The sequence below is a fragment of the Uranotaenia lowii genome, chromosome 2 (genome assembly GCF_029784155.1).
Source record: "Uranotaenia lowii strain MFRU-FL chromosome 2, ASM2978415v1, whole genome shotgun sequence".
NCBI classification, from domain to species: domain Eukaryota; kingdom Metazoa; phylum Arthropoda; class Insecta; order Diptera; family Culicidae; genus Uranotaenia; species Uranotaenia lowii.
The window spans coordinates 43504355-43528270 of NC_073692.1; the positions used below are offsets into that span (position 1 = coordinate 43504355).

General features: G+C 36.2%; 1 non-coding gene across 1 annotated transcript; it reads left to right on the forward strand.

The window, feature by feature from the left end:
- Positions 1–5689: 5689 nt before the first annotated feature.
- On the forward strand, positions 5690–5833 carry LOC129750244 (U4 spliceosomal RNA). The gene has a single exon (XR_008738365.1). It is a non-coding gene; the product is annotated as a U4 spliceosomal RNA (small nuclear RNA).
- Positions 5834–23916: the final 18083 nt, after the last annotated feature.

A 23916-nucleotide genomic window follows, 5' to 3' on the forward strand; every position in this document is an offset into this window, starting at 1 on the left:
TATTCAGCCACTAAAACGTAAGTGAAAAAAACACTCTACCTTTTAAATGAAGCGCCAAAGAAAGCCGAAAGAAAAAACAAACAGTTACACAATGTTCAAAAACACTCTCCTCGAGTCCCATCGAGATTGGATTGGATTGGATTTTTCGATTGGTGGCTCAAGTAATAATTTCAAGCCCAAGCTGCTGTTCTCCAGTAGGAACCGTCAGAATGAATTGATGCGAAAAATAAAGAAACAGGTTCTCGGGCTGTTAAATTTTTAATTTTCAGCAGTTGTATATCTACCTTTTTTTTATAACCATTTTTCGGCAGTGTTCTGCTGAAAGCCGGTAGAGCGTGTCGAAATGAGTTATGCATGCTCCGGGGTTCTGTTTTGTACGTTATCTTTGATGAATGTTGACGCGGAAAATGAGCATGAGAATTTCTTTTTCTTTCCAACAATCGAGGTTCACCTGAATGAATGGTAAGCGGTTTGATCTTGATAATTAAAGAAATCTCACAGCGGTAATTGTACCAATAAAAAAAAAAGAGTTATAGGTACAACCAAACGATTCGAAGTAATTACAACAAATTTGGCAGGAAATGTTTTTCCTGTTTTGGGGAACGAAATTTTAGAACATAGAAAAATAAAATTATTCGGAACACATGATAGTCAGCTTGAAAACTATACAAGACAGGAGTTAAGACTTTTGTCTTATAATTCCAAAACCACTGACAACGTTAAGAAAAGCCATTGACCTTTCTGCTGCAGGATCCTGAAGGTGTAAAATTATATGACCGATGAAGCCAATGATTTTTGCGATTTCACTTTTTTCGACGATTGCTCAAGCTCGATGGTAGTAAAGTTTGTATTTGTTCCTATTACTTAATTATTTCCGTCAATAAAAACCTCAATCAAGGCCACACTAGAATGGACAAATATGAGTTCAGCGTTTGTTGTTTGAAGTATAGTTCGGAAAGCATTCTCTTCTTATCTTTCAATTTTGATAGTGATTAGGATACAATGTTTAACACATTATATCATATTATACAGTGGTTGAAATCCCTATAAGCACACACACATTCAAGAGGTTTATTCTAAACAGAAATTGAATTACTGAGATATTCCTTTGATTGTAGGGGAACATGCCCTATAATGCGCCACCTAAGCGAATCGCTGATTTCCTATGAATTCCACGTACAAATTGTGGTAAAAATGGGTGTATTCGTTGAAGAAAAGTGTTTTCTACAAATGCCTATGATTTTTTATAACTCAAATTGCTATAGTTTCTTCAAAAACTTGATTTTTAAAAAGCATATTAAAACCCACAGAACAAAACTGTGTTGCAAATACGCGCCGCTGTGTATCCAATACGCGCCTAGCAGCCGAACACACCCGAAAGCAGCCGAAGACCGAAAACACACCAATACTTACAGACACTTTGACTGAAAAGAAAATCAAAATGGACTAATCAAAATTATAATAAAAAAGAAAAGTAGAATTTTTGGGCAGAATTAACGCTCAAAATATGGTTTTAGACTGTTTGTTCATTTTTAATGAAAATTGGCCTGTTTGAAAAATTAATGCTATTTTCAGCCTACTACGATTGGCGCGTTATAACGAGCGCATGTGCCGTGATAGAACATACTCATAAAAAGTATACCATAGCGAGTTTAGTATGATTTTTTAGCATAAAATCATAGTTTAGGTTCTCCTCTATCGATGTGTCAGAAAATATTGTCTTATTCGTTTTTCTCTGCTTGGTGACACCTTATTGAAAATGTTTTAAAATTTAGATCGAAATGAAGAAAAACCTAAATTGTGAAGTTATCACGACACAGGGGCTTTTTAAGGAAAAATTCATACTTGCCATGACCAATCACAGCATTTAAAACCAATTGGTAATATTTTGCAGACTTAAAATGTTTCAGATTCTTCAAAACAAGGGTGGCGCGTATTAGCCACATGGGGCGTTATATGAACTTTTCCCCTAATAGGATTCAGAGTTTGATTATGACCTGACCACTCCGAAAAATTATGGAAATGAAGGAGTTTATTTCAGTGGAGAGTGTTTTGATGCAAAATACTGCTAGACAGTGTACTGGTCCCAGCTACGGAGGATATTATTGATTTAAACTTTATATTTTTGCTAAATAATGCCATAGTGCCATAGAGCTCTACAAGAGAAAAATTCATTTTTCCTGAGTTCCAGGTCATAATCTAGCTCTGAATCCTAATTTAAATCTTAGGAATATCTTTACCAGATGTGTCTACAGTGTTTATTAGAAGTTTGGATAAGTCTGTGAGCTGCGAACATGTAAAAAATACGAAGGAGCTTAAAGATTGACAATTTTATAGTCGGCTAAAAACAGAATGTCTCCAAAACCTTGGGTAATCCAGTTGATATTGACACTTTGGTGAAAACCGGGTTATTTTTAAATCATTATCATTTTCGTTTCTGTTTTATTTCCATTCATTCATTTTTCAAAAGTTGGACCCGTATTTTCAAAAAATGCATGTACCTCCACGAAAAGTTTAACCATCAACAAGATTTTTTCTAGCTGTTCTTAAAAATAATTATTGGTATATTCCCTTGAATTGAATTAATAATAGGGGAGATGAGGGAATAACGAGCACCCGAGGCATAATGAGAACTACGCTTTTCTACGAAAGTGCGTATTTTCTTAAATAAATTTTCATGAGGATTTGTTTCGTACTTCCTATAGTATTAATTTTTCACAAAAAAAGGAATCTCCTTATCATCTTTACAGAGATATTTTAAAAAAAACTAGCTTGGTTCTCAAGTTACGAAAATATTATAATTTTTGAGCACCACGAAATAAGCTCTTATGATCTTAAAATAACCTTGATCTATAATGTACGCACTGCAACATGATGTACACATTGTTTCTCAATTTTACTATCAAAAAGTTTTTGATTTTTCACTTTTATCAATTTTAAAACACGTTTTTACTTAAATTTGTTGACTAGGGGCATATAGAGCACCATATTATCGAGGCATAATAAGCATTTTCTGCCGTAGAATCTAGCAGCGAATTAAAATTGATTTATAGCGCCACACCTTGACTAGTTTTCATCCGACAATTTAGCCTATTGGTAAGGTGTCGGAGAGGTAATCAAAAGACTAGAGTTAGATTTCTGTTCGAGGTGATTTTTTTCCATTCACAATTCATGATCGATTTTTTTATTGTTGCATTATACGGCTAGTAGCATCATCCTCCGAACAAAGCACTTAATGTATGAGCGTGCGTGAATTGTTTGTATTCTACAAACAGATCTAGATTATTTTGTTATTGCTTTGTTTGATGAATCTACGACTCACCTGACTTCATCGAATTGAATTCGCTGCTAGATTCCCCGGCAAAAACGCACATCTTGCTCTGATTAATGGTGCTCATACTGCCTCAGGGGGGGTTCTCATTATGCCTCCACAGTGGCTGGTTTTCAGCTTTTGGCAAAATTTTTTAAAATGCATTTTTTAACGTTTTCATCTAGTTTTTCACGTTTCAGCCCGTTAGGGAATAGGCTTTTCAAGTGTCTGAACACGAAACAATAATGTAACCTCCATATTATGGCTATTTTCTATGGTTAAATAACCGTTTTCCTTAAGGTGGCCATTATGCCCCCATCTCCCCTATATAAGAGTATAACATATTTTCATATTATGTTTGAATTATTTCTCTAAGAGATCAAATATAACACTTAGTTCATTTAGACATGAGACACATTCTTTTAGCGATAGCTAAGTTTCTAGTAATTGGACATCTAAATTTTAACAACGTTGGATTGCTTGTAAAATGTACTATTCAGTCTAGTTTTTTTTTCAGAATTGAAAATTATGGCATTTCTGAGATTTTCAAGGTGCAAGAGAAGAAGACAAAAATAATTATCCTTCTAAATTAAGGTTGCCAGATTTTTTTCAGCACGTAGCCGAGCTGGGCAAATCCCGACAATTTTATCTAAAAACCTGGCAAAATTCGGGCATCTGTTTTCAAAACTGAAGATCTAAAATCCGGCAAATATTCGGGCAAATTAAAACCCAAAAATTAATCACCAAAAATCTAGAAACAAAATTGAAAAATTTTATTTTTCATCAAAATTTATCGACAGATTTCAAACCATATTTTAGGCTTCGAAAAAACCTTATGTGATTATTTTTGTAAAACTTACTCAAAGAAATTTCGTTTTGGACGCATGAATAGAAAATTTTGATAAAACAATTTTTTTTTTTTTGTTGGTTAATTTGCCGAATGAAATGAATAAATCCGGGCAAAATCCGGGCATTTTTCAAAGTTTGTATAAAATATCCGGTCAAACCCGTATAAAACCGGGCAATCTGGCAACCTTATTCTAAATCCATCATTATGAAAAAGAGAACTGACAACATCTTTTTTATACCGAAAATAATATACGTAAGTGGTGATCAGGTATAAAAACACTGTCAAGAATGTCCACAAAGTTCGAACAAAGATGCTTGAGTGATCGGAAACTACGAAAAAAACTAAATGTAGATCGCCGAAATGTCCAGCGAATTTTTCTCTGATAAGCTAGAAATGTTGCCCAGCAATCAGACATAAAAACTAAACCTCAAACAACAAATTTTTGCTAGTTCCAGAGCTCGCTAGTTGAAAAGACAGCGCTTCTCACACAGAATCAAGCTTATTTTATGAGTGTTTTGCCAAAAATTTCATGGTTTGACATAACTCTGTTCCTGTAGACAAAAAAAACCACGATAAATGGAGAAATAGATTTCCAACACCATTTCCTTACGCATGAGTCTTGATTAGCACATAAACTCAAAAAATAATATATTTTACTAATAAAATAAATCAAAATTTTCAAAACAAATCACTATTTTCAGTTAGTTATTGATGAAATTTTCAAAACGAATTTCTGAACTAGAAATTTGCTTCAAATCATTTCGCATCAGTCAAGTTTTCAAATTTTAAAAGAATATTTCAAAAAATCACATTTAAAAAAATCTGAATTTCTAATTAAATGTCAGATCAGATCAAAAATAAACCATGATAGATTTTTTGGAAAGTGATAATAATTGTTAATAATTATTCATCTAAATTTACATTTTTTTAATTCATTTTCAACAGCAGGTTTGATTTAAAAATTTCGCTGTAGTATTTAGAATTTGAAAAACAAATAACTCGCGACTGTAAATGTGAATTCCCTATCAAAGTGATCGAATTCAGAAGAAAAACCTATTTATAGAATAAAATTCATCCAGTTCTTAAAGTAATAGGCTTAAAAAGTACATTTTGAGCTTCAGAATAATAAATTTATATATTTAACTAGCTGATCCCGTACGAACTTCGTTTCGCTTTAAATCATTGGTACGTCAAAATGAGTTTAGAAAATGAATTCGAAACATTCTTTCGACAATTTTGGGGAAAAAATTCAACAGTGTTTAAAGTCGTTACTATTACTATTACTTGAAATTCAAATTAAACGGTTGACCCCCTTCAGAAAGGGTCGTCCAAAAATCTGAAAACATTTTTCATCATTCCTGGTCCTAATGAGCATCCATGCCAAATTTCAGATCTCTAGCTCTTAAGACGGCTGAGTCTATAGAGGACAAACAAACAAACAAACAAACAAACAAACAAACAAACAAACAAACAAACAAACATACAGATAAATGATTTTTATATATATAGATAATAAATTAATATATTTATAATATAAGCAGTGGCGATATCGTAACCAATGAGGTTCTACCGGGGTGCGATTACTAGTTGAAAACTATTCATAATATTTACGTCATGTTCAATTATACTGACATAGTACATGTTGGGAAATTTAGTTGTCATTACGCATTAAAATTTAGTTTTAAAGTTGGCATTTCGAATCATTTTTCGAACTATTTATAGATTGATGAAAAAATCATGATCGATTCAAAAAACATGACTTTATATAATAAAAATTAATAAAAAAGTTTATAAATATTCAATGGCAGATTTTAAAGTTTAAAATTTTAAGCTTATAGGATTAAGTTACTATCAATTGAAATATTGTGTCCTGGAAAGAACAGAAGGTAAAAACTATGTTTTTCCTATTTAAAATTAAGATTTAAACACTTATGTTTTCAGAACACAAAAATTCAGAGTTAAAAAAACCAAGACAAATTTATAACAAATATTTTAAATATTTTAATATTTTGACTTTTAAATTCGGTAAATTCAATTGAAAATTTAAAAAAAAACTATTCCATAACATTCGGTACATTTATTGAAATTGATAAGTTAGTTTTTTAATTTTAGACGGATTTTTTTCAAGAAACACGTCTTACCATTATAAAACTTATTTCTAAAATTTAATTGATAACTCAAGGGAACAGAATTAAGGTGCCTATGTTTCAATGATTTTAATGATTTAAACAATTTCAGCATCCTGAACTCGAATCTTGTGTAAAATTGGGCCTATCAAATAAAGTTTTGGTGATGTGCAGTTTTAAAATGTATTAGCTTTAAGTGAAATCAATCATTGATAAATGATTTACTAATAAAGCTACATTTATAAAAAAAAATCTGATTCTGAATTTGTTTATAATATAAAATTTAATTTGGTTTCAGACTTCTTTAAAAATTCGTTAAATAAGGCGAAGTAAAAAATATAAAACTTCTATAACTTTTTCGGCAGAACTTATAACTACTTAAAGTCTTGAGGAAAGTTGATAAATGATTTAAAGCTTTTATTAAAAAATGTAATTGCTTCAAAGTTCACCTTTTTAAAACATTGCAATTTGAACCCATTTTCAAAAGTAATTTAACAAAAGCTGATAGAAAATTTACATATTTAGATTCAGGGCATCCAAGTTAGTCAAAATTACCTTCAAAAATCATTGCACTTCAGAAAAATGTAAATTTTGTGGTTTTGTGTAATTTTTCAAAACCTTTTCAAATGCGATTGCGAGTATTTGAAAGAATAAGAAACACCAAATAAAATTGAAACTGAAATCGTTTTTTTTTTTTTTTTTGAAGAATTTTTCATATCAGCATAACATTTGAAATGACATAATCGATTATTTTAATCAAAATTTTAAGTAATAAAATTGCTGGTAATTTGCGGACTGCTGGCTGTAAGTTCTGGTGAAACCAGCTTTGGAAAATCACTCGTTTCATCAAGACATTTTAAGAAGCAAAATATGTCGTGTGATTTCCTGTTACATTACACAAGGCATGAAAGTTTTAAATGGCGCAGTTGTTAGTTTTTCTGATTAATTTCATCAGAATTACAAAATGCTTTTGAAGAATTACTCAATTTTGTCACTGTGTCCAATTTGTCACCCTAAAATGCATCATGGGGGTGGCAAAATCGGGGATTTACTGTATAATATTCCTAGTTCTCGAGGTATGAAGATTGAATATACTGTCCGTCAGGTGGCTGTAAAAAAATACTACGTACATCAGAATCAAAAATTTGAAATCTAGTATTGCTTCTTGAAAAGATTCATACCAAATTTCAACTCATTTGATCAACATTAAGGGGTATCTTCCCAAAGCTGAAATTCGAATGGTTTGAAGTTTGAAATATGATGTGGATGGGCATCTAAGAATCAAATCAACTCCAGATAGATACCAAACTTATTACCTTTTTATTGATTCTTGAATCAATGTAAAGAACATGCGCGGTCCTATAGGAGGTGATCGGGGAGATCATCCCCTCAAGCGGCAAAAAAACGAAATTTCTATAAAAAATTTGGCTATGTGCTTTTAAATTTTCAAGAATTTTCCACTCCATGGGAGTGTATACTCAACAAAAAATTTATTTATTATCTAAAGATTCAAGATAAAACTCGGTCCACCAAACTCAAGAAAAACAAAAGAAAATCCTGAAAGTATATATGTATGTACGAAATCATGTGATTTTCAATTTTCTTAAAATCGTGTTGATGCCGCATGAAATTCATTTTTAATGAAGATTCGGGCAGCTCATTAAGAGTTAAGAGTTTTTATGCATTTCAATTTTTTTTCAAAATCGAAGGTAAATAATCAATTTAGAATCAAGACTAGAATATTTTGTCTATTTTGTCTGTAAAACATTACAGAAAAGTTAAAAAGCTAATACGGATCTGAAATTCAAATATAAATTATGATTCAAATTATAATTTCAAATTCTGTACTTTTTCTTTTGTATACAGTTGGTTTATTGAGAAATTTTAAACTTTTCAAATTCTTATCAGATGTCTAAAGCTAAACTCATTCCAAAATCTAATGCAGTACTGTTTTCACTTATGTTTGGAATTAATAATTTGGTTACAAAATAAGAATTGAGATTCTGAATCACAATACAGATTCTCTTGCACGAATTTATTTCATCCTCAAAATGCAAATTAATGCGTTGAAACACAAGAGAATCCACCAACAATAAACCAAAAGAAGAGATATTTTATTTGTAACTTTTACGTACCCTTTTACGTTTTTAGAGCCAATAAGGAATGAAAATTATTTTTTAAAGCTTCTTCAATATGAAGCAATTGGTGTTTTGCGATAGAGCTTTGAATTCATCTCCAGAACTTAAATCTGCATTCACAATTATAACACAAGGAAACAAAATTCACATTTTCTGAGATGCAAAGAATTTGAAAATTGAATGCAAGTTTATATTTGTTTCTATCAGCTCTTGTTTTCGGTGAAACTTAAAAAAAAAACTAAAAATTAACTGAAAATATGACAAAAAATCGATTTTAGGACGCAAAAATTTTCGAAAATAGTTTGCCTACACAGCAAATTTTTGTTGCTGTTAATCAGCAATTTTTTGCTGGTTTTTGTCCGGCTGACTTTCCAGCAAAATTTCCAGCAATTTAAATTGCCGGAAAAAAAACAGCAAACGTTAATGCTGGTTTCCAGTAATTCGAATTGCTGGAAAATCAGCCATCCAGATTGCTGGAAACCAGCTATTTCTTTCAACACAACCGGCTGTATTTAGCATCAAATTTATATTTTAATTCAAAATTAAATTTTGGTTTGGCTGTGCATATAATAAGCAATAAAACAATTATTTCCTCCCTTTTTTCAATAAAGGGATATATTTATTTACAGAAATCGATATTTTTTTCAATATTCTATAACACCGGCTCTGGGCTGGCAGCTTTGTGCCAAAGTGTTGATCATCCGCCACCTAAGCTTTGATAAGAATATTTTAGAGAATATCTATCTGTCCAAGAAAAACTGGTTGCTAAAATATAGAGGAAAATAAAATAATTATATCAATTTAACCAAAATTCGTAAAATAGAATCTCACCTTACTTCAGCGTACGAAACAAAAACAAACTCTAAATTGACAACTCGATTGCTGATTTTCCAGCAAACTAGATCAATTGCTGGAAAGTCCAGCAATTTGAAAACCGATTGCTGATTTTTCAGCAAAAATGACAAGAACACAACCGAATGCTGAAAAATCCAGCAATTTGAAAACCGATTGCTGGTTTCCAGCAACAATTTGGATTGCTGAACGTTTCCAGCATTTTTTTTTGCTGGAGATCGAGGCAAAAATTTACTGTGTATGTTTTAATTTTTTTCTTGAGAATTAAAATAATATTTTTATCAGTCGACTTTTTTTTCGGCAATAAGACAATCCATCAAGCAAACATTCGGTTGATCTTTAAGCGATTTTTGACTAACACTGTTGGATTTCAAGATCTACATCACCGATTTTTTAATAGTATTGAAATTTTCAGTTAAAATCCAGTTTTAAGTTTAATTCTCTGCATCTGAAAGTTAGGCTTTTTCAATTGCAATTGATTAAGACTCTTCACTAAAGAATAGTATAAACTATCACAGTTAACCCATCATTTCACAATTTTAGATTATAATTCTAAATCATATCCAATTTTTTATTTATGTGTTGGTACCTACATGAAGAAAACAAAACGACTTTAATTTTTTTGTTGCAAATTCGTAACTATTACTTTCGTTTCAGTACAATTAAAATTGAAAATGTTATATGATAACTTGAAGTTCAACCGCAAATCAATTAAAACTTAGTTCCAATACTTTGAAACTGATTTTGATAATATTAATTTCAACTGAATTTATATTCAGAGTGATGATATTGACAATTCGAAAAATGAAAACCAGAATTTTGAACCAGAATTGTGTTTCAAAATTGAAAATAATAAAACGAAATTTCGAAATCGGAAATTATCGATTTTTATAATACGAAAATATGTTTGCTCACAAAAAAAGCAACTAAATAACAAATACCTTTTCTTCTCCGACTGTTTATTCCTAAGGCAAGGAAGTAGGGAATATCAACAACGCCCACACAGAATCAAAATGAAATTCCAAAAACGCGGTGTACGATATCTACCATTCAATATCTATGTATATTAACCCGAGTAATTCCGATCCCAGAAAAACTGAACTAATGATGAGTTAAGCCGTGTCAAAAACACAAAATCAAAAAGGAAAACAAGTTGAGTGTGATGTTTTTTTTTTCAAAAATCCTAAATTACAACTCCACAGTCATAAATCTTAGTCTTAACAGTTATTAGTTAACAGTTATTTTTAGTTCGAAAATTCAAAGCCAAAGTATCATTGTTAAGACTGTGAACAAGTTTTCTGACTTATAATCTATAATCGAAATTATCGGGTTGTGCTCTTGTGCTCATCATCTGGTATTTATTTACACAGAAGAAACATTAAAAAAGTTATTTTTTTTAACAACAGGAATCGAGATGATCGTAAACGCTGAGTTGGATCGAACAACAAAAACATCAATGAAAAAACCATTGAAAAGTTTAAAACGATTCGATTGCATTCAAAGAAAAGTTGAAATTATTTCCAAACAAACGAAAGACTTCAATGCCCGATCATTCGGATGCCCAAATTACTTTTTCATCCAGTTATTGTTGGTATGGGGTGGAACCTACTGTTTGCCCCACTCCTATTCAACTTAACCTAAATATTGACGTCCATTCATTCATTCTGAAAAAAAACGCGCGCGAAAGTCATACGGGCACTGAACAATCATTGCTTACCTTTTCTCTGCATGCGGATTCCCTGGACAGTTCCACCGGGAATCGATCCCAAAACCGCAACGAGCAACATCAAGCCACACACCAGCAGGTTGATACTGTTCATGTTGAATGGCGGCCACCCGCCAGCATTACCCAAATTCAGCGTCGATCGTCGATGACGGCGCCTGGAGCCACCACCTCCATCAGCATCCATCATTGTGCGGCGCTTCGATTGTTTCTTCGATGTTTGGTTGTTGTTTTTTTTTTGCTGTTCGAAACAGATTCTTTACCAATTTTTCACTCAACACTACTTCGCTAGATCATGAACCGCAGCAGCATTCTTCTTAGCACCTCTTCCGAAAATCATCAATCATAGACACGTTATTACTCACGCTTCATGCCCCGACTTCTGACGGCATGGAACGGACATATTAATTTAGCTCATTGACCATCAGATTGGAACTATGGCTTAGGCACTTGGGCAGGGCAGGGCACTACCTATTCTGTTTTCGTTTTGGAGAGTTATGCCTCCGCCTTTCGATCGCGATTTAGGTCAGGTTCGACACAACAAAACAACACGCAGCTTCCACAAGGTACTTATAGATTTTCCGAATGAACTACTTCCGGAGAAATGGACAATTCCTAAATAAGTGAAACACTTGTACTACACTAAACTTGTTGCGGCAAATTGGATCCTCGCGTATCGCAGGAGGAAAGCAACCAACCGAAAACCACAGATGCCAATTACTGGTTAAAAATCTTCGCGCAATTTCCTCCGGACAGACGTCGATTGTAGAATCTGGATAGCGCTAATTGTCGAGCAAACCTGTACCACACACCAGCGGCTATCAAGGAAACACCAGAAGGAAAAAAAAATCATAAAACATCCACCTGTTTTTTCCTCCTATTTTCAACTTCCAACTTTTTTGCAGCAGCCCACGTTTCACCTAGAAACGACGAAAGTGGCCACTTCCCGAGAAATCCAGTAAAACGACAACAAACAGTAAATCACACACAGGCGTCAGGTTGTACTTGAGTTGAGGCTACTTCGAAAAAGCTCCACCAGAAGCGCCCCCAGGAGTAGCTAGAGTACACACAAACCGTAAGGCACGCGCCTTTTTTCGTCGTTTCTTTCCCAAAACCACTCGGTTTTCGTTCCTTAGATTCCCAGAAATTAAAACCTTTTCGGGAAGATCGTCAAAAAACACTTTCTTCGCGCAAACCAAATCGAGGAGAAGTAGAATTCGTCCAGCTGGGACGGTGGTCGGACCACGAATAATCGCCGTAGATTCATCCAGCAAACACCGGGGATCGTGAATCGTTGTTGTTGCCAAACTCCCCATCAACCACGAGCGAGAAGCATAAGCAGAAGAGAAGACGACGTCGAGCGATCCTCCAAGACTCCAGTGCTCCAAAGCAAAGCAAAGCAAAAAAGCTGGTTGGCTCCAGCAACCAAACGAACGATTGAGGAGAACACGCAGCAACAACAACAACAACGGTAGAGATCAACCGGCTTGTATTGCACAAGGTGGGTCTTTGTGGATAAAAACTTCGGTTAAATAACTAAGGTTAAATTTTTTGTACTACCTGGCATCTTTTTTAGAATCTTTCGCTCATAAATCATGTTAATCATGAAAATTTTGAACAAATATAGTCAAAGCTACTTCTTATGAATCTAATCTAAGGTTGTCAGATTGCCCGGTTTTATCCGGGTTTGCCCGGATATTTAATGAGAAATTTGGAAAAAGTCCGTTCCGGCCCGGTTGCCCGTATTTCATTTGAAAAGCCCGTATTTTGTCCAGATTTATTCTCATTTTCATTCTCAAATCACACCTTAAGAAACAAATTGTGCGTTTTGTTTTTTTTTTTATGCGTCCAAAACGAAATTTCCTGAGCAAGTTTCATAAAATAATCATGAAACGTTTTTTGGAAGCCTGACCGTAAAAAAAATTTTATTTCTGATTTTTTTTCATGATTTTTGATGAGTAATTTCAAGGTTTTGACCAAATTTGTCCGGATATAGCCAGGATTTTGGTCGACAATTTTGAAATCAAATGCCCGGATTTGGCCAGGTTTCTAGATTAGGAAAAGCCCGATTTTTCCGGCCCGGATACGTGCTGAAAAAGTTCTGGCAACCTTAATCTAATCATATCTAAGATTCCAGTTAAATACGCTGATAAAGGATATAAAATAAAAAATTAAGTTTTGATTTTTCACAGTTGGGCCAAATCAAGCCCATTTCAGGAAGACGTGCCATTATTGGAGTCAACTAGCGAAATTAGGCACACTTACCCTACACTCAGAAAAATACTATTATTTATGCCATAAGATTCTCTTATGAAGTGACGCCATAAGAATAATTAATGAAATTCATAAGATTGTCTTATGACGCGAATGAATTCTGAAGATGAACGCCTACTTCAATGAGAGGTTGTTGCTTTTCATAAGAGATTCTTATGGAAACATTAAATCACTTTCTAATAAGGAAAATTCTCGATATTTCATGCTGAAAACATTCACTTTATTGTTTGCCAAATTTGTTTAAAATTAAATCCTTCATGGTCACCATCAGCAGCGCATCAACAGACGGCTCCATCAAAGTTTTTTTTGCCGCATCTTAATCTTCGACCTTTCGTTTTTTTGCCGATCGGCTTGCTGAAAAGTAAACAAATAATGTATTTTACTTTACTAATATATTCAACGTTCACACCAAAAACATCAAATCGAACTTACCATTCCGGAGATAACAATAACATTTAACATTGAAGGAAAACTATAATAACTATGAACTGGCGATTGCTTCGTACTGTAAGATGTTGAAAAAAAAACTGATGCTATGAATGAATGTGTTCATCATTTTTTCACAATGCCGTTTCTTCTATTTTTCATACGAACATCGTATGAAAATTGAAAGAATTTCATAAGACTCTTATGAAAAATTAGTTTGGACGCAAAAAAGTGGTTCATAAGATGTATCTTATGAAATTTATAATAAAATTTCCTCTGAGTGTACTTCTACTCAAAATGCAATAATACTTCGAGGGAGACACTATATCATTTAAAACAATTATCTGCATTTTTTTTTTCAAGAACAAAAACTACATTCAAGGAACACAAACTGTTCGAGCCAAACTCGAAGAATTGGCAACGTCGCATTGCGCCACAAACCAAAAAATCATCACCGATCACCGCCTGCTACTTTTGTGAGTTGTTTGTCCATTCAAGGACATGCATTCATATGTGTACATAAAAAACGCCGTTAAAAGCCGGCCGGCGTAGAACAAACAATTGCAGCCAGCGAGCAGTGGAAATTTCCATTGCGCACACAGATGTTTGTGTGCGTGTGAATGAATCAATCATTCAAGAAACCGGTGTGTTTGCCAATCCATTCAGATCCATTCCATCCGTCGACAAGTCAAGACTGTAGTATCCAGAAACACAGATTTTTTTCCGGTCCGTTTCTCGTCGAACACAACTCGATAACTCAACATCTCTTCAAAAACTGACTATGTTCACACAACGCGAATCCTTCGTCCGTCGTTCAGGTAGAGCAATTCTTGCTCTCTGCTCTCTTAATAGCAAATGCACACGAAGATTCTTTTAGCTACAAGTCTCTCTTTTCACTTGATCGGAAACGATTAGACCTCCAGTGTGTGCGTGTGTGGAGAAACTGATTCTGGAGGAACTGATTCTACAACCACTCTGAAGAGTACATGAAGAGCTGTTTGTGAAACGTTACTGCACTGAAACTAATTACAATTAATTTTTCATATTATTTTATTTATTTGCCTTATACTCTACAAAGACGTCGATTTGAAGTTAAGCCAAGTGTTCCTCCTAGTTAAGATTCCTTCCTACGAGATTCCTTCCTACGAGTTTGTTCTTTTCAAGTTAAGTTTTCCTTTCTCCTTTAAGTTATGATTCCTACAAATAAGTTAAGTGTAAATAGTGTAAATAAACTGTACATAGAGAACAATTCAGTGCCTCGTTATTAGTCAAAATTCCGTCCCATTTACATCCGGTAAATTGTGTCTTCGGACTTTCCGAACGGTCCCCAAAGTCAAGCAAAATACAGTCCACGGCTCTTTCACAAACAATGATTCTGTGGAGCTATTAAAATCGATCTTCTACATCACAATTTCTCCAACAGGGTACCATAAACCCCTATAGGATAACGGACCGATTTTGGACCGCTTTAAGAAGCGGATATGATATTTTCTGAAATAAAATAGTAGGGCATATCTGATGAAGCATCGTTGTACTCGCTCGACCCTGTTTACATGCACAGTTTGATATGGTATCCAAGTTTGCACTCCGTACTCCATAATACTGCGCACTGCACTATGCATTGATGAGAGACAAGACGTGCTTTCTTTCGTCCTAGATTTTTAATTGTTTTCAATGGTTATATTTGTCGCTTAGACTTTTATTGTTGTTTTTTACCTTTGATGAGTGTGTCCGATAAAGTTATCAGTGTTTTCGGGTTCTTTAAAAGTGCTTGTTGTGACCCGTTTTCTGTTTGTGAAATCGACGATTGATTTTCGCTTCTGAGGCTATTGTCCGCCCAAGATAGGTAGATCAATAGGTAAAACATTGCGCTTAACCTCAATCGACAAAGCCGTGTAAACGCAGGGTCAAAAAAAGTTGTATGGGTATTAGACTAGTTCACTTTTCGCCTTTTTTCGCTGATCACAACGCCACTTACAGGGTTTGATCCTCATTCATTTTCAAGAACTCTGGCCGAATTTGAGCTCATTTGAGTAAGTTTCCAGCGTGCGCTAGGAGTTTTATTGAAAAAAGTCCATTTTTCTGGAAAATTTCCGTAGATGTGTTCTAGCAAGCTGTTGTTAATATAAAATGATAATTTTATAGTGCTCGGTGAATGGTATGACAAGCATTTGTATGAACCTGGTTTAGATAATTGACTAAATCAAACCGAAAAAATTTTAAAATTCATAAACTACCAACTTTTACAGAAAATTTACTTACAAGTTAAAAGCTTAAAATCAGTAGTAAATAGAAAAAAAATATTTTCGATATAAACTTATCATAAAAAGATAGCCTTATTTATAACCTTTAATTTGATGTATAACACTTAATTATCGCAACAGTACAAGCAAAGATATTCAAATATTCACATCACATTCTTTGAATCATAATGTTGTCTCCATTCAAGTTTTAGCATCATGCAACCTGCAAAACGTGGCATCAAGAGGACTTGCTTACAACTTGATCAAAGCGCGCGCTTTTTTTAACTCCTGGCCCCGTCATGGGGTACTTGATTGAATAAAATATTTTTTCTTGTGCACAAGTTGGTGTGGAGCAAACTTGAATGAAAAATATTTTATCAAATCAAATTTGTTGCATAGATATTTGAATAACTTTGCTAACACTCTTGCGATCATTAAGTGTTATACATCAAATTAAAGGGTATAAATAAGGCTATCTTTTTATGAAAAGTTTATATCGAAAATATTTTTTTTCTATTTACTACTGATTTTAAGCTCTCAACTTGTAAGTAAATTTTCTGTAAAAGTTGGTAGTTTAAGAATTTTTAAATTTTTTCGGTTTGATTTAGTCAATTATCTAAAACAGGTTCATACGAATGCTTGTCATACCATTCACCGAGCACTATAAAATTATCATTTTATATTAACAACAGCTTGCTAGAACACATCTACGGAAATTTTCCAGAAAAATGGACTTTTTTCAATAAAACTCCTAGCGCACGCTGGAAACTTACTCAAATGAGGTCAAATTTGGCCAGAGTACTTGAAAATGAATGAGGATCAAACCCTGTAAGTGGCGTTGTGATCAGCGAAAAAAGCCGAAAAGTGAACTAGTCTAATGGGTATGTATGGGATATGTATGGGATTGGAAACAAAATTACAATTTATGGAAAATTGAGCGGTTTTATTGAACAAATAAATAATCACTCGCATTCTTTGAAATACCTTGGCAATTTAGCAGAATCTAAGCAAAATATTCGAATTTCGGAAGGTACTTTTTCATATGTAGTGTGGCATCCTCCAAACCATTCCTTCCTTCATCCTATCATTTCAAACCATCATCTTTAAACACACATCTCAGAATCCTCAAATTCCCAAAATCATCATAAACTGCAAGACCCCACATGCAGCAGTAAAAACCTATTCAACTGCAAGACCTCACAGTCTTAGCAAGTAAACCTTTTTGCTTTCCTTTACAGTAATCATAAACATAACAATCACTTTAAATGTTACCCTTCCTGAACCGAGCAATAAATTATGCATTGCCAGCATTCCTTCAAGCCATTCCGTAAGACCCAAACATGACCCAGAGAAGAACTTTTTAAGCCATTCCGTAAAAAACCAAACATGACCCAGAGAAGAACTCGGTCATAAACAAATAACTGCTACCACATGTTTACAAACATGTTTTCCAATCAGATAGCGCGTCGTCTTCCTGAATTCCGCTTTACTCGTTTCGGCTTAACTTTAAGTTACCACCTAAGTACGTTCGAGAAATAAAATCAATCTGTAACCAACTTCAAATCAAGTAAGATATCAGTGATCCGAAAGTCCGATTGCCTCAGTAGTTGTAAAAATATGCTAAAAATGACTTGTTACAACTTGTAATGAATGATACTTTATTTTAGGTCTACAAGATTAAAAAATCTTTCAGTTATAAGGAATTTAGCAAAAAGCGATTTTTTTGGTTCAATGAAAAATGCACCTTAAAACATGTTTTCCATCCGCATAAGCGCTCAATGCATTTTAAATACTTTGGTGAAACTAACATTTTAAAAAATTTCCATACATTTTTGTGGAATTTCTATAACTATTTTTTCGCTGGCCTACTAATACATATGCAAGCAACGGAGTAGTTTACCTAAATAATTTAGCTATCATGTTGTCCGTCATCGCAACTGCTGTTGTTATGGTTACTCGATTGGCACAGATATTCGGCCAAACAGACTGCAGTTTAAACACTGACACAAATCGGTATCCTGTAATCACGCGATTTGTCGAATCGAAATTTTTCTTCGACAAGATCTAACGACATGGCGTGCGATGCTTGAAGCCGATAAGCGAAAACCACAGCGTCAGATGCCAAGGCTTTTGTGGTATTGTCTCTCACTTAACGTGTGCTGGCCTTACTCCTACGCTCTTCAAGGCCAAAAGTGAAGTGAGAGGTTTTCTATGGCCATGCGAGGAATGTACCAAGCTAATGACGAACGTGACTTTCGAACGCGCTTTAGCAAGTTACGAAACCGTGTTTCGTGATAAGAGAGAAAAGCATGATTCAATCATTTCCGATTTCCAAGCTGAGCTAGTGAAGGTTAATGCAAGCTTGGAAATGATTTCTAGCTCTCGTCCGAACGTGTTGACATAGTCAGCCGAATAAACGTCGTCGCACCGATAACCCGCCTATCACGAGTCAATTGCAACCCCAGTAGTCCCCCCTAGACTCCAAAATACCGTCACGACTGACGACACCGTAGACCTTGTAAAGAAATGCCTATCTTGCGCTTTTAATTTTGCCGGAGCTCACCTCCTGGTAAAGAAAGACACCGACTTGTCAGTGTCGTTCAAAGTTGGCGTGGACCTCAGCCTGAAATCTGTGGCTTTAGATGCGAGCACCTGGGCAGCCGGTCTATTGTTTCGTGAATTTGAGGACTCCGGTTCAAAAAACCTGCCTGTACTACTCGAAACCGCAACCCCCAAATAGCACCCACAAGCCCAGTCACTCCGATTGCTGCATCCGATCGGCTTACATTTTTCAAACATCACAGTTGACATGATTGCTGATATTCCTTCATCATCACGTTTCAAATCTCATTTGACTACTAGTCAAGCTTCACGGGACTGGAAAAGCTTGACTGTCTTCATGGATTTCTATTCGCATGACGGATGTTATTTTCCGAACCACGTTCGTCAAAGCAAGTTGACGACGTCGGTTCAAAGCATTTATCTATGATTCGAAAATTTTTGGCTTGCTTGTTTGCAAAAAAAAGAAAGTTCAATAAGCCGCGAGGTCGATATTGTCCTTCTAGCCCCTTGGGAATTCTCTTTGGTCGTGATAGTTGATGTTCCATTCGATTATGACCCGGTACCGTACTATCCTGGACTGATCTCCAAACACGGAAAAGTTGATTTAGGATTTTGTTTCAGCCACGATCATTAACGAACTTGTCCTTTTGGCGTCGTCTTAGGATGTTTTTTATGAATGCGACTGCTTCAATTTTGTCACAGTCACAGTTTGTTGACTGATGACGGTGAATTTTTTACGCTCTGCTCATGATAATGATGGACCATCTGTTATCCCTACAACACTTCGATTTGACTACGACTTCCTACCATCTTTCTCTCGCATCGACAACAGCCTCTAGCCTGCTTCGACAAGCAAATATAAGTTGTCCTTTAGAACTTTTCCACCGACGCTTTTTCGGTTTCCAGTCGTACGAATAGCGCTGACTTTAGCTAGAATTACTTCGGCAATCACCCGCCCAACATCTCCAACCATTCTGGGGTTTTTGCAGCGGGACGCAACAAGCTAGGCACTTAGGAGACCCTCAACTCAGTCGCGCTGATTCCAGCCAGCGTCATCAGTCGTCCCGGCCCAGAGTTCGTCTGCGGCGAAGGGGTTCTCTAGCCTATGAATTAAGGCAAGTGCGATACCCCTGATTGCATTCCTGTGCCTGATGATGTTCTACCTTCCAGTGCACGTCTCTTCAGATCCGCTCCGTGTCCTTTAGATTCCATAACCCTTTACTACCAGAATGTCGGGGGTATAAATTCCTGGCTGACCGAATACCTGCTCGTAACTTCGTGTTCCTGCTATGACGTCATCGCCTTCACGGAAACATGGCTGAATGACCGCACACTATCAAGTCAGATCTTCGGCCCTGATGACGTTGTGTTCCGCTGTGACCGCCGTGCCCGTAACAGCAAAAAATCCAGTGGAGGCGGGGTGCTACTTGCCGTAAAGTCGAATCTCCCAGAGCAGCTCATCGACAACAATTCCTGGTGCGATCTGGAACTTGTATGGATTCGCATTGATTTTGTAGACTGAAAATTATACGTATGTGTACTGTACCTGCCACCCGACCGCTCAAGAGATGTTTCCCTCGCTGAGTCGTTTTCTAGCTGCATCTTCGAAGTTAGTTCCTTCTGCGCTCCAGAAGATGACTTACTTGTCATTGGCGACTTCAAAATGCCCGGTTTGAAGTGGTGCTCCAACCATGGCAGCTTTCTGTACCCAGCACGCTCTACTTTTTCGGCGCCTTCAAACATCAGGCGCCTTATAAATATCATATTGAAGTGCAGCGACCTTGCGCCAGATCAACAGCGTGGTGAACGAATACGGTCGTACGCTGGACCTCTGCTTTGCCAATGATGGATCTCGTTTACCGATCATCAAATTCGCTTCTGCAACACTTGTTAAAGAAGTCCCACATCACCCTGCTCTGCTGGCATCACTTGAAGAAGCTAGGCTAAACGATACAGTAGAAAAACCAGTGACCTTCTACCTCGACTTTAAGAACGCTAACTTCGACGATATCTCTCACATTCTGGGCACTATCGACTAGTGAACCTGTATATAAGAGAAGTGACATCTGAAACACAAAATTCCAATCGAGCAAAAGAACTGTCAAAATCGATTCCAATCGATCCGAGCATTTTGTCGCAGAGCTTTTACTTTTCTTATTGAAAACTCAACCAAGGAAGGTATTGTGAGTGTTGTTATAGTTCAAACAGATAATTTTTTTTAGCTGGTCATATGAATTTATGATTAGGTGCATGATTAGGTGTTTCTAGTTAGAAAACTAACTGATTATTAACGAAATTCAAGTCATTCACTTTGTTTATCGCGATCCTTCGGGCATCGAGTTCAATGTTGTTTTGTTGGATTGAAGGAGCGTTCACTTTAGAGCTTGAACATTGAGCCAGAAAACAGTGCTGGGGATTTTTTTGTCCAAGATTTCGGCGATGTTGCCACATATTTTATTTTAAGAGGGATCAGATGTCGCTTCTCTTAAATGAAGGTTCACTACTATCGACTGGGTATCTGATACCTTCTCACACGTTCTGAATTATGTCATCGATCGTCACGTTCCAAAACGCTCTAGCGGTGGAAATATGCGAATTTCCTGGATCACGACTGACCTGCGACAACTGAAGACGGTAAAAAGATGTGCTGTTCGAAACTACAAGAAGCCAAAATCATCCTTCACTAAGGATATGTATCGTAAACTTAACTACCTTTAGAAAAAAGCCAGTGAACGTTGGTACCATAAGTCTTGCCCAAAATCGTTTTGGAAACACGTAAATAGTCAGCGGAAAGAATCTGGTATACCTTCAAGCATGTTTCTGGACGGAATTACGGCAAACTCTGATCGCGTAATCTACGATCTCTCCGCCAGAAATTTTCCAGTATCTTCACTTCAGCTTCAACATCCCCAGAACATTTAGCTAGCGCTGTCAGGAACGTTTCGCCATTGGGTTTTTCAATAAATAGTATTGAAATCGAGGAAGCAGTCATCTCTAAAGCAGCAGCGAAGCTTAAGAATTCCTTTTCTACGGGCCCGGATGAGATAGCAGTTGTTTTTTTAAAGTTTCATGTCTGTTTTGCTGACCCATATTTGGCTCATTTTTCAAGCTTCGCTTGATAGAGCCAACTTCCCTCTACTATGGAAGAAAGCTTATATGTTCCCGGTACATGAAAAAAGAGATAGGAGAGATGTTGACAATTACCGCGGAATCTCTGCCTTATGTTCGATTGCCAAACTTTTTTCACGTCCTGCAAAAATAACATCTCCAATGATCAGCACGGATTCATGCCCAAACGCTCTACGACAAGTAACTTGCTAACGTTCACTTCTTTTGTGCATGAAAATTTTGCTGCCAAATCTCAAATTGATGCAATCTATACCGATCTGTCCATTGCATTTGACAAGGTGAACCATAAGATTGCCATCGGAAAACTCGAACGCTTAGGATTCTGTGGTACTCTACTCGGCTGGTTCCAGAGTAACTCAACTGGTCGTCAATTGATTGTTCAAACGGATGACACCTTTTCCAGGCAGTTCCCTGCCACCTCCGATGTGCCCCATGGCAGCCATCTAGGACCGATTATTTTCCTAATTTATTTCAACGACGTGTTGTCACTCCTCGACGTCCCCAAACTTTGCTATGCTGATGACCTAAAACTATTTTACACCATAAACGACCAAGACGACATAAATTTTCTGCAATGTCAATTTAACCTCTTCGCTGATTGGTGCGACATAAACTACCTGCCATTAAACCGTAGCAAATGTGCAGTCATCAGCTTTTCTCGTAAGCGGCAGCCATTAATTGCGAAGTACTTCCTTGGAGACGAACCCATCTCACGTGTGAACCACGTTAACGATCTTGGCGTAATCTTAGATCAGCGCCTGGAATTCATGGCACCCACCAATAACGTGACTCACAAAGCATCCAGATGTCTCGGTTTCATTTTTAAGAGTGGCGAAGGACTTCAAGGACGTGTATTGCCTGAAAAGCTTTTACTGCAGCATTGTTCGTTCCATCCTTGAGTACGCATCAGCTGTCTGGTGTCCCTGTACTACCAGAACGGTGTCGATCAGCTCTAGGCCATTCAGCGGCGATTCTTGCGATATACCCTTAGGCATCTGAACTAGCAAGACCCTTTTCGCATGCCTAGCTACGAAAATCGAAGCCGCCTCAAAGATATCAATACCCTTCAAGCTCGCAGACTAGCAACACATGCCTCATTTGTCGACGACCTCCAGACTGACATTGAACAGCCCAGAAGCTCGTGTCAGCGTAGTTCAGCCTAAGAAAAAGTGTTGACGAGTATCTTTGAAAGTATCAGTAGAAGATGCTGCCTCCGGATCACCAACAGTGGAGATCTCTACTTCTCATAAGCTGAAAATCAGAAAGAATGTTTCCAATATTAAAAGTTTGATGTACGAAACTTTTCTCTGAAATCGATTCTAGCAAACCCACCGTGCCTAACCCGGCAAATGCAAAAGCAAAGATAGGCTCGAACGAACGCGGAGAGCCAGCGACAGCAGCAGAAAAACGCGACGAAAAACCGGCTTCCGATGCTGGCTGGCTGACTGGTGAGAAATCCGACCTACCGACCGACTGATGATGAACACTGTTGGATGTTGTTAGTGGAGTTTCTTCCGATTTGCAAGTTTATGCTGTTTTGGTGCTGGCTTTTTTTTTCGTTGCTGTTGTTTTTTATGCCATACCTGTTGTGGTTCCCTGCGAACTGAAGATGATCTTTGAACGCCGCCCTGTTGTGGTCCGAAATCGTTCCTACTTGGGATGGGCCCTGCCCTGCTGGTTGAGTGGGTATTTTTAAAGTTTATATGCATGCTGGGAAGAGTGGGTTAACATACTCATCACAGCACAGTGCAGGGCTTCCTGGCAGAATGTGAAATTGACTTTTCCCGAATTTGTCGAAACGTTGGAAGATGTTTTATCCTCTGGGATGATGGATGGGAATTTGGGGAATAGGTAGTTATTTTGGGCGTATGTTATAAACAAAAACAAATTATTTGTTATCGTCATGCAGTGACAAACGTATTAAAAATTTTGAATTATTAATAATAGGTATATCATATCAATCACGATTTAATTTTCATTTCTTGAATATAAGTAAAAGTAAAATAAAGTTGAAGAACTACAAATTTTGATTTATGTAACTTGAGGGCAAGTAGACTTTTATTATTTTTCACAATTAATTTTACATTAAAAACACAAATCTGAACAGAAAAATAAACAATTGGAAGCCTCTAGACTAGACCTTCTCATTTCGCACAGTGTTGCTTCTTACAAGGGGTTCATTCGAAAAATGGGTTCCTCGTTTTTCCCAGACATACGGACATCAATTTGTCCCATATGTCCACGCGCGACGCGTTTCTAGCCGGCCCAAAATCATATTAGAAA